This window comes from Coregonus lavaretus, assembly GCF_964263955.1.
Source record: "Coregonus lavaretus genome assembly, chromosome: 19".
NCBI classification, from domain to species: domain Eukaryota; kingdom Metazoa; phylum Chordata; class Actinopteri; order Salmoniformes; family Salmonidae; genus Coregonus; species Coregonus lavaretus.
Window position 1 is genome coordinate 46,652,751 of NC_140006.1, and position 12,425 is coordinate 46,665,175.

At 46.1% G+C, this 12,425-nt stretch overlaps 1 pseudogene across 1 annotated transcript in view; it reads left to right on the top strand.

The window, feature by feature from the left end:
* The window catches only part of LOC311146333 (receptor-type tyrosine-protein phosphatase mu-like), a 94,261-nt pseudogene that overhangs the window by 39,067 nt on the left and 42,769 nt on the right, over positions 1-12,425 (top strand). The gene's annotated exons all lie outside the window — the stretch shown is intronic.

The following is a 12,425-nucleotide window of genomic DNA, read 5'->3' on the forward strand; positions in this document are numbered from 1 at the left end:
ACAGAACTGGCAGGCAGGCAGACAGACAGACAGAACAAACAGACAGACAGACAGACAGACAGGCAGACAGACAGACAGACAGACAGACAAGCAGACAGACAGACATGCAGGCAGACAGAACAGGCAGACAGACAGAACACAGACAGAACACAGACAGACAGAACTGGCAGACAGACAGAACAGACAGACAGACAGAACACAGACAGACAGACAGACTGAGTGATGTTCATCAGAGTAAAAACTGTCTCTCCTTACAGTAGATAGGAGTGGTGTAACTGTCCTTACAGTAGATAGGAGTGGTGTAACTTGTTATTGAGTGGCTCTTTTGTGGAGACTTTAGAGTTCTTGGGTACACAGAATAAATAGAGAATATGGATCTCATTTACTATCTCAAGTACACACACACACACACACACACACACACACACACACACACAGAATGGCGCCAGAGGGGATGGCTGCCGTTTATAACTTATTGTGTACATAATGTTGATGCTACTGTCTCTTATGACCGAAAAGAGCTTCTGGATATCAGAACAGCGATTACTCACCTCGAACTGGACGACGATGTTTTCTTTAATGAGTCGGATGCGAAGGATTTAATGTTGCTCCCAGACAAGGCCCAAATCCCCGTCATTCGCATGAGAAAATAAGGAAATACAGGGGGGCGGAGATTAGGCTGCCTTGTGAGAATTCTTCTGCGAGTGTGTCTATTTGTCAATAACAGCTGGTGCGCAATGTCTAATATTAAGGAAGTCTCAAGGTATTGCTCGCCTGAGGTAGAGTATCTCATGATAAGCTGTAGACCACACTATTTACCATGAGACTTTTCATCTATATTCTTCATAGCCGTCTATTTACCCCCACAAACCGATGCTGGCACTAAGACCCCACTCAATGAACTGTATACGGCCATAAGCAAACAAGAAAATGCTCATCCAGAAGCGGCGCTCCTAGTGGCCGGGGACTTTTAATACAGGCAAACTCATTTCTACCAGCATGTCACGTGCAACCAGAGGAAAAAAACTCTAGACCAACTTTACTCCACACACAGAGACGCATACAAAGCTCTCCCTCGCCCTCCATTTGGCAATTCTGACCATAATTATATCCTCCTGATTCCTGCTTACAAGCAAAAACTAAAGCAGGAAGCACCAGTGACTCGGTCAATAAAGAAGTGGTCAGATGACACGGATGCTACGCTACAGGACTGTTTTGCTAGCACAGACTGGAATATGTTCTGGGATTCATCCAATGGCATTGAGGAGTTTACCACCTCAGTCACTGGCTTCATCAATAAGTGCATCGACGACGTCGTCCCCACAGTGACCGTACGTACATATCCCAACCAGAAGCCATGGATTACAGGCAACATCCGCACTGAGCTAAAGGCTAGAGCTGCCGCTTTCAAGGAGCGTGACACTAATCCGGACGCTTATAAGAAATCCCGCTATGCCCTCCGACGAACCATCAAACAGGCAAAGCGTCAATAAAGGACTAAGATTGAATCCTACTACACCGGCTCTGACTCTCGTCGGATGTGGCAGGGCTTGCAAACTATTACGGACTACAAAGGGAAATCCAGCTGCGAGCTGCCCAGTGACGCGAGACTACCAGACGGGCTAAATACCTTTTATGCTCGCTTCGAGGCAAGCAACACTGAAGCATGCATGAGAGCACCAGCTGTCCGGACGACTGTGTGATCACGCTCTCCGTAGCCGATGTGAGTAGGACCTTTAAACAGGTCAACATTCACAAGGCCGCTGGGCCAGACGGATTACCAGGACGTGTACTCAGAGCATGCGCGGACCAACTGGCAAGTGTCTTCAATAACCTACATGTTTCAAGCAGACCACCATAGTCCCTGTGCACAAGAAAGCGAAGGTAAATGACTACCACCCCGTAGCACTCACGTCGGTAGCCATGAAGTGCTTTGAAAGGCTGGTCATGGCTCACAACAATACCGTCATTCCGGAAACCCTAGACTTCGCATACCACCCCAACAGATCCACAGATGACACAATCTCAATCGCACTCCACACTGCCCTTTCACACCTGGACAAAAATAGCACCTATGTGAGAATGCTGTAAATTGACTACAGCTCAGCGTTCAACACCATAGTGCCCACAAAGCTCATCACTAAGCTAAGGACCCTGGGACTAAACACCTCCCTCTGCAACTGGATCCTGGACTTCCTGAGGGGCCGCCCCCAGGTGGTAAGGGTAGGCAACAACACATCTGCCACGCTGATCCTCAACACGGGGGCCCCTCAGGGGTGTGTGCTTAGTCCCCTCCTGTACTCCCTGTTCACCCACAACTGCGTGGCCAAGCATGACTCCAACACCATCATTAAATTTGCCGACAACACAACGGTGGTAGGCCTGATCACCGACAACGATGAGACAGCCAATAGGGAGGAGGTCAGAGACCTCCTCCCTATTGAAAATAGACATATACATAATATGACACTTGATGCAACCAGTCAGGATGCTCTCGATGGTGCAGCTGGAGAACTTTTTGAGAATCTGGGGACCCATGCCAAATCTTTTCAGTATCCTGGGGGGGAATTGGCTTTGTCGTGCCCTCTTCACAACTGTCTTGGTGTGTTTGGACCATGATAGTTTGTTGGTGATGTGGACACCAAGGAACTTGAAACTCTCGACTCGCTCCACTACAGCCCCCATTCACATCGACGGGTGCACCATCGAGAGCATCCTGACTGGTTGCATCAAGTGTCATATTATGTCTATGTACAGTGTTAGAGTTCCTGAGTGGCGCAGTGGTCTAAGGCATTGCATCGCCGTGCTAACTGTGCCACTAGAGATCCTGGTTCGAATCCAGGCTCTGTCGCAGCCGGCCGCGACCGGGACTCATGGGCGGCGCACAATTGGTCCAGGGTAGGGGAGGGAATGGCCGGCAGGGATGTAGCTCAGTTGATAGAGAATGGCGTTTGCAACGCCAGGGTTGTGGGTTCGATTCCCACGGGGGGCCAGTATTTTAAAAAATATTCACTAACTGTAAGTTGCTCTGGATAAGAGCGTCTGCTAAATGACTAAAATGTGTTCTAATGATGTGCAAATGGGAAAGTAAATAAACATCCTCCTCTTTTCATTCTCTCATTCCTCTCCCCACCTCTCTTCCTCTCCTCCCCACTCCTCTTCTCCTCCCCTCTCCTCCCCACATCTTCTCCACACCTGTTTAGCTGTAGTTCTATCCTCAGAGGCCTCTGGATAGGCCGTCTGTTATATGATCTTTGTCCAATGGCGTTGCAGCACAGTTGGTCACGGCGCCGGTGGGGACATGAAATCACCCCAACCCATCTGCTCTGTTACTGCCGCCCTGTGTGTGTGTGTGTGTGTGTGTGTGTGTGTGTGTGTGTGTGTGTGTGTGTGTGTGTGTGTGTGTGTGTGTGTGTGTGTGTGTGTGTGTGTGTGTGTGTGTGTGTTTGTGTGTGTGTGTGTGTGTGTGTGTGTGTGTGTGTGTGCATGTGTGCTCTGAACACCACCGCTCTACTGATGAAACCCCCCCCCCCCACACACACACACACACACACACACAGATGCCCTACTCTCCCTTGATTAGACTGGGGGAGCTTCAGCATACACAGACTTTGATGTATGAGAGGGTTGGTTAGTGATGTGACCCGTCATGATGTATGAGAGGGTTGGTTAGTGATGTGACCCGTCATGATGTATGAGAGGGTTGGTTAGTGATGTGACCCGTCATGATGTATGAGAGGGTTGGTTAGTGATGTGACCCGTCATGATGTATGAGAGGGTTGGTTAGTGATGTGACCCGTCATGATGCATGAGAGTGTTGGTTAGTGATGTGACCCGTCATGATGTATGAGAGGGTTGGTTAGTGATGTGACCCGTCATGATGTATCAGAGGGTTGGTTAGTGATGTGACCCGTCATGATGTATCAGAGGGTTGGTTAGTGATGTGACCCGTCATGATGTGGGGGAGGGTTGGTTAGTGATGTGACCCGTCATGATGTATGGGAGGGTTGGTTAGTGATGTGACCCGTCATGATGTGGGGGAGAGGGTTGGTTAGGGATGTGACCCGTCATGATGTGGGGGAGGGTTGGTTAGTGATGTGACCCGTCATGATGTATGAGAGGGTTGGTTAGTGATGTGACCCGTCATGATGTATGAGAGGGTTGGTTAGTGATGTGACCCATCATGATGTGGGGGAGGGTTGGTTAGTGATGTGACCCGTCATGATGTGGGGGAGGGTTGGTTAGTGATGTGACCCGTCATGATGTGGGGGAGAGGGTTGGTTAGTGATGTGACCCGTCATGATGTGGGGGAGGGTTGGTTAGTGATGTGACCCGTCATGATGTGGGGGAGAGGGTTGGTTAGTGATGTGACCCGTCATGATGTGGGGGAGGGTTGGTTAGTGATGTGACCCGTCATGATGTGGGGGAGAGGGTTGGTTAGTGATGTGACCCGTCATGATGTGGGGGAGGGTTGGTTAGTGATGTGACCCGTCATGATGTATGAGAGGGTTGGTTAGTGATGTGACCCGTCATGATGTGGGGGAGGGTTGGTTAGTGATGTGACCCGTCATGATGTATGAGAGGGTTGGTTAGTGATGTGACCCGTCATGATGTGGGGGAGGGTTGGTTAGTGATGTGACCCGTCATGATGTGGGGGAGAGGGTTGGTTAGTGATGTGACCCGTCATGATGTGGGGGAGAGGGTGTGTGTGTTTGTAGCTTTCTGTCTGCTTGTCTCTTGTCTGTCCGTCCGTTCCGTCCGTTCATCTTTATGTCTGTCTGTGTATGATTGGGTATGTACGATATATGACGTGCATACGTGCGAGTGTGTGTAAATCTGCACATATGTAGGAAGTATTTTTCGCCCAAAGGCTGTCCCCAGGGTGGGAAATTAACTTTTTGGTGCATTAGCCGCAGCCCAATTTTTACCAGCCACTTCCAAACATGTATCAGACACTGTTTTTTTCACATTTTAAATCACAGAAGACCCATGCACATGTTTTGTCATGTTAAAACAACATTTATTGAATGGTTGAGAAAAATTGATTGCGTTGAAAAAAATGTTATATCTATCAGCATTTGGTTGGTGGCTGGTGTTAATTTCCTGGCTGTCCCCAAACCCATCACTGGGGGGTCGACTCATTTAAAGTGATCCAATAACGTAATGGGTTTTGGTTGAATTAATTCCCACTGGAGAGAGACAGCAGTGATCTCCAATCTAGGACTGTCATCAGGGATTTACTACAGGGACTGTCAGAGAGACAAGAGACAAACCCCAACTTCTCTCTCCATCTCTCTCTCTCTCTCTCTCTCTCTCTCTCTCTCTCTCTCTCTCTCTCTCTCTCTCTCTCTCTCTCTCTCTCTCTCTCTCTCTCCATCTTTCTCTCTCGCTCTCTGTTTCTGTCTCTCTCTCTCTCTCTCTCTCTACTCTCTCTACCTCTCTATATCTCTCTCTGTTTCTCTCTCTCTCTCTCTCTCTCTCTCTCTCTCTCTCTCTCTCTCTACTCTCTCTACCCCTCTATATCTCTATCTCTCTCTCCATGTCTCTCTCTCTCTCTCTGTTTCTCTCTCTCTCTCTCTCTCTCTCTCTCTCTCTCTCTCTCTCTCTCTCTCTCTCTCTCTACTCTCTCTACCTCTATATATCTCTATCTCTCTCTCCATGTCACTCTCTCTGTTTCTGTCTCTCCCCTTCTCCCTGTCTCTCTCAGTATGTTTCTCTCCATCTTTCTCTTCACTCTCTTTCTCTCTGTCTGTATAACTCTCTCTTTCTTTCTCTTTCTGTGTTACTCGATACTCCATTTAAGCTCTAATGACTGCATACACTTCTGAATGAGGAAATGTAATCTGGTTTGCTGCGTTTTGCTGTGTGTGTGTGTGTGTGTGTGTGTGTGTGTGTGTGTGTGTGTGTGTGTGTGTGTGTGCGTGTGTCTGTGCGTGTGTGTATCGCATTTATTCCTCATAAAAAATTACCATTCTAAAATAAAACCTCCAAGGTTTGGTTTCATCCTCGATTTCCCCCTTTCTGCTCATCTAACAATGTGAAGAGTGTAATGGAACGGCAGGTAATGTTGCACTCTGATGATACCGAGGGTGTGTGTGTCTACCTTAAACATTATTAGATTTCCTTATTATTGCCATTATCTTTGGTGTTCATTTACAGAAGTTTTCATTTCTTTATGTCATTATGAGACATAAAGGTGGATCATATACAGTGGGGAAAAAAAGTATTTAGTCAGCCACCAATTGTGCAAGTTCTCCCACTTAAAAAGATGAGAGAGGCCTGTAATTTTCATCATAGGTACACGTCAACTATGACAGACAAATTGAGAAAACAAAATTCAGAAAATCACATTGTAGGATTTTTTATGAATTTATTTGCAAATGATGGTGGAAAATAAGTATTTGGTCACCTACAAACAAGCAAGATTTCTGGCTCTCACAGACCTGTAACTTCTTCTTTAAGAGGCTCCTCTGTCCTCCACTCATTGCCTGTATTAATGGCACCTGTTTGAACTTGTTATCAGTATAAAAGACACCTGTCCACAACCTCAAACAGTCACACTCCAAACTCCACTATTGCCAAGTCCAAAGAGCTGTTAATGGACACCAGAAACAAAATTGTAGACCTGCACCAGGCTGGGAAGACTGAATCTGCAATAGGTAAGCAGCTTGGTTTGAAGAAATCAACTGTGGGAGCAATTATTAGGAAATGGAAGACATACAAGACCACTGATAATCTCCCTCGATCTGGGGCTCCACGCAAGATCTCACCCCGTGGGGTCAAAATGATCACAAGAACGGTGAGCAAAAATCCCAGAACCACACGGGGGGACCTAGTGAATGACCTGCAGAGAGCTGGGACCAAAGTAACAAAGCCTACCATCAGTAACACACTACGCCGCCAGGGACTCAAATCCTGCAGTGCCAGACGTGTCCCCCTGCTTAAGCCAGTACATGTCCAGGCCCGTCTGAAGTTTGCTAGAGTGCATTTGGATGATCCAGAAGAGGATTGGGAGAATGTCATATAGTCAGATGAAACCAAAATAGAACTTTTTGGTAAAAACTCAACTCGTCGTGTTTGGAGGACAAAGAATACTGAGTTGCATCCAAAGAACACCATACCTACTGTGAAGCATGGGGGTGGAAACATCATGCTTTGGGGCTGTTTTTCTGCAAAGGGACCAGGACGACTGATCCGTGTAAAGGAAAGAATGAATGGGGCCATGTATCGTGAGATTTTGAGTGAAAACCTCCTTCCATCAGTAAGGGCATTGAAGATGAAACGTGGCTGGGTCTTTCAGCATGACAATGATCCCAAACACACCGCCCGGGCAACGAAGGAGTGGCTTCGTAAGAAGCATTTCAAGGTCCTGGAGTGGCCTAGCCAGTCTCCAGATCTCAACCCCATAGAAAATCTTTGGAGGGAGTTGAAAGTCTGTGTTGCCCAGCGACAGCCCCAAAACATCACTGCTCTAGAGGAGATCTGCATGGAGGAATGGGCCAAAATACCAGCAACAGTGTGTGAAAACCTTGTGAAGACATACAGAAAACGTTTGACCTGTGTCATTGCCAACAAAGGGTATATAACAAAGTATTGAGAAACGTTTGTTATTGACCAAATACTTATTTTCCACCATAATTTGCAAATAAATTCATTAAAAATCCTACAATGTGATTTTCTGGATTTTTTTTCTCATTTTGTCTGTCATAGTTGACGTGTACCTATGATGAAAATTACAGGCCTCTCTTATCTTTTTAAGTGGGAGAACTTGCACAATTGGTGGCTGACTAAATACTTTTTTTCCCCACTGTAATTAACATTTTAGTCATTTAGCAGACGCTCTTATCCAGAGCAATTAGGGTTAAGTGCCTTGCTCAAGGGCACGTCGACAGATTTTTCACCTAGTCGGCTCGGGGATTAGAACCAGCGACCTTTCGGTTACTGGCACAACGCTCTTAACCACCAAGCTACCTGCCGCCCCTATAATCAGCAAATTGGATAGAAAATACTTGACAAATACTATATATATGTATATATATATATATATATATATATACTACCGTTCAAAAGTTTGGGGTCACTTAGAAATGTCCTTGTTTTCGAAAGAAAAGCAATCAAATTGATCAGAAATACAGTGTAGACATTGTTAATGTTGTAAATGGCTATTGTAGCTGGAAACGGCTGATTTTTAATGGAATATCTACATAGGCGTACAGAGGCCCATTATCAGCAACCATCAGTCCTGTGTTCCAATGGCACATTGTGTTTGCTAATCCAAGTTTATCATTTTAAAAGGCTAATTGATCATTAGAAAACCCTTTTGCAATTATGTTGTGCTGGTTTGAAGAAGCAATAAAACTGGCCTTCTTGAGACTAGTTGAGTATCTGGAGCATCAGCAATTGTGGGTTCGATTACAGGCTCAAAATGGCCAGAAACAAATAACTTTCTTCTGAAACTCGTCAGTCTATTCTTGTTCTGAGAAATGAAGGCTATTCTATGTGAGAATTTGCCAAGAAACTGAAGATCTCGTACAACGCTGTGTACTACTCCCTTCGCAGAACAGCGCAAACTGGCTCTAACCAGAATAGAAAGAGGAGTGGGAGGCCCCGGTACATTTATATACACTACATGACCATAAGTATGTGGACACCTGATCGTCGAACCTCTCATTCTTAAATCATGGGCATTAATATGGAGTTGGTCCCCCCTTTGCTGCTATAACAGCCTCCACTCTTCTGGGAAGGCTTTCCACTAGATGTTGGAACATTGCTGCGGGGGACTTGCTTCCATTCAGCCACAAGAGCATTAGTGAGTTTGGGCACTGATGTTGGGCGATTAGGCCTGGCTCGCAGTCGGTGTTCCAATTCATCCCAAAGGTGTTCGATGGGGTTGAGGTCAGGGCTCTGTGCAGGCCAGTCAAGTTCTTCCAAACTGATCTCAACAAACCATTTCTGTATTGGCCTCGCTTTGTGCACGGGGGCATTGTCATGCTGAAACAGGAAAGAGCCATTCACCAAACTGTTGCCTCAAAGTTGGAAGAACATAATCGTCTAGAATGTCATTGTATGCTGTAGCGTTAAGATTTCCCTTCACTGGAACTAAGGGGCCTAGCCCGAACCATGAAAAACAGCCCCAGACCATTATTCCTCCTCCAAATCAAATGTATTGGTTGCATACACATATTTAGCAGATGCTATTGCAGGTGTAGCGAAATGCTTGTGTTCCTAGCTCCAGCAGTGCAGTAATATCTAACAATTCACAACAATACACACAGATCTAAATGTAAATGAATGGAATGAAGAAATATCTAAATATTAGGATGTTGGAGTCCGGAGTATAAATAAATATATATGATGGGATGTATAGACATTATAGACAGTATGTGGATAGAATATTTAGTATATCTGTAGAATACGTAGGATAGAGTACTATATATAGAGAAATAGCTGAATAGGATGGACTTGACGAGAATACAGAATATTCATATGAAATGAGTAAAACAGTATGTAAACATTATTAAAGTGACTAGTGTTCCATTATTAAAGTGACCAGTGATTTCATGTCTATGTACATAGGGCAGCAGCCTCTAAGGTGCAGGGTTGAGTAACCGGGTGGTAGCCGGCTAGTGACAGTGACTAAGTTCATGGCAGGGTACTGGGTGAAGGCCTTTTTCACCACACTGTGGTGGGTGGGTGGACCATTTCAGATTGTCAGTGATGTGTGTACGCCGAAGAACTTGAAGCTTTTCACCTTCTCCACTGCGGTCCAGTCGCTGTGAATAGGGGCGTGCTCCCTCTGCTGTCTCCAGACGTCCATGATCAGCTCCTTCGTTTTGTTGACGTTGAGGGAGAGGTTATTTTCCTGGCACCACTCCGCCAGGGCCCTCACCTCCTCTCTGTAGGCTGTCTCGTCTTTGTTGCTAATCAAGCCTACCACTGTTGTGTCGTCTGCAAACTTGATTATTGAGTTGGAGGCATGCGTGACCACGCAGTCATGGGTGAACAAGGAGTACAGAAGGGGGCTGAGCACGCACCCTTGTGGGGCCCCTTTTGTTGAGGATCAGTGTAGTGGAGGTGTTGAGTCCTACCTTCACCATCTGGGGGCGGCCCGTCAGGAAGTCCAGGACCCAGTTGCACAGGGCGGGGTTCAGACCCAGGGCCCCGAGCATAATGATGAGCTTGGAGAGTACTGTGGGGTTGAAGGCTGAGCTGATGTCAATGAACAGCATTGTTACATAGGTATTCCTCTTGTCCAGATGGGATAGGGCAGTGTGCAGTGTGATGGGGTTGAAGGCTGAGCTGATGTCAATGAACAGCTTCCATGTCTGTCAGGCCATCATACTAGAGGCTAGAGCTCCACCAAACTTTACAGTTGGCAATATGCATTCGGGCAGGTAGCTTTCTCCTGGCATCCGCCAAACCCAGATTCTTCCGTCAGACTGGCAGTTGGTGAAGCGTGATTCATCACTCCAGAGAACGCGTTTCCACTTCTCCAGAGTCCCAATGCCGGCGATCTTTACACCGACGCTTGGCATTGCGCATGGGGATCTTAGGCTTGTGTGCGGCCGCTCGGCCATGGAAACCCATTTCATGAAGCTCCTGACGAACAGTTCTTGTGCTGACGTCGCTTCCAGAGGCAGTTTGGAACTTGGTAGTGAGTGTTGCAACTGAGGACAGATGATTTTTACGCGCTACGCCCTTCAGCACTCAGCGGTCCCGTTCTGTGAGCTTGTGTGGCCTACCACTTCGCGGCTGAGCCGTTGTTTCTCCTAGACGTTTCCACTTCACAATAACATCACTTACAGTTGACCGGGGCAGCTCTAGCAGGGCAGAAATGTGATGAACTAACTTGTTGGAAAGGTGGCATCCTATGATGGTGCCACGTTGAAAGTCAGTGAGCTCTTCAGCAAGGCAATTCTACTGCCAATGTTTGTCTATTGAGATTGCATGGCTGTGTGCTCGATTTTATACACCTATGTGGCTGAAATAGCCGAATCCACTAATTTGAAGGGGTGTCCACATACTTTTATATATATATATATATATATATATAGTGTGTTTATATACAGTACCAGTCAAAAGTTTGGACACACCTACTCATTCAAGGGTTTTTCTTTATTTTTACTATTTTCGGCAATGTAGAATAATAGTGAAGACATCAAAACTATGAAATAACACATATGGAATCATGTAGTAACCAAAAAAGTGTTAAACAAATCAAAATGTATTTTATATTTGAGAATCTTCAAATAGCCACCCTTTGCCTTGATGACAGCTTTGCACACTTGGCATTCTCTCAACCAGCTTCACCTGGAATGCTTTTCCAACAGTCTTGAAGGAGTTCCCACATATGCTGAGCACTAGTTGGCTGCTTTTCCTTCACTCTGCGGTCCAACTCATCCCAAACCCTCTCAATTGGGTTGAGGTCAGGTGATTGTGGGGGCCAGGTCATCTGATGCAGCACTCCATCACTCTCCTTCTTGGTAAAATAGCCCTTACACAGCCTGGAGGTGTGTTGGGTCATTGTCCTGTTGAAAAACAAATGATAGTCCCACTAAGCGCAAACCAGATGGGATGGTGTATCGCTGCAGTGTGCCTTGAATTCTAAATAAATCACAGACAGTGTCACCAGCAAAGCCCCCCCACACCATCACACCACCTCCACCATGATTCACGGTGGGAACCACACATGCGGAGATCATCCGTTCACCTACTCAGCGTCTCACAAAGACACAACGTTTGGAACCAGAAATCTCAAATTTGGACTCATCAGACCAAAGGACAGATTTCCACCGGTCTAATGTCCATTGCTCGTGTTTCTTGGCCCAAGCAAGTCTCTTCTTCTTATTGGTGTCCTTTAGAGGTGGTTTCTTTGCAGCAATTGTACCATGAAGGCCTGATTCACGCAGTCTCCTCTGAACAGTTGATGTTGAGATGTGTCTGTTACTTGGGGTTATTTGGGATGCAATTTCTGAGGCTGGTAACTCTAATGAACTTATCCTCTGCAGCAGAGGTAACTCTGGGTCTTCCATTCCTGTGGCGGTCCTCATGACAGCCAGTTTCATCATAGAGCTTGATGGTTTTGCGACTGCACTTGAAGAAACTTTAAAAGTTATTGAAATGTATGTTGCCATGGTAACATAACACACAACACCATGGTAACATAACACACAACACCATGGTAACATAACACACAACACCATGGTAACATAACACACAACACCATGGTAACATAACACACAACACCACGGTAACATAACACACAACACCACGGTAACATAACACACAACACCATGGTAACATAACACACAACATCATGGTAACATAACACACAACACCATGGTAACATAACACACAACACCATGGTAACATAACACACAACACCACGGTAACATAACACACAACACCATGGTAACATAACACAC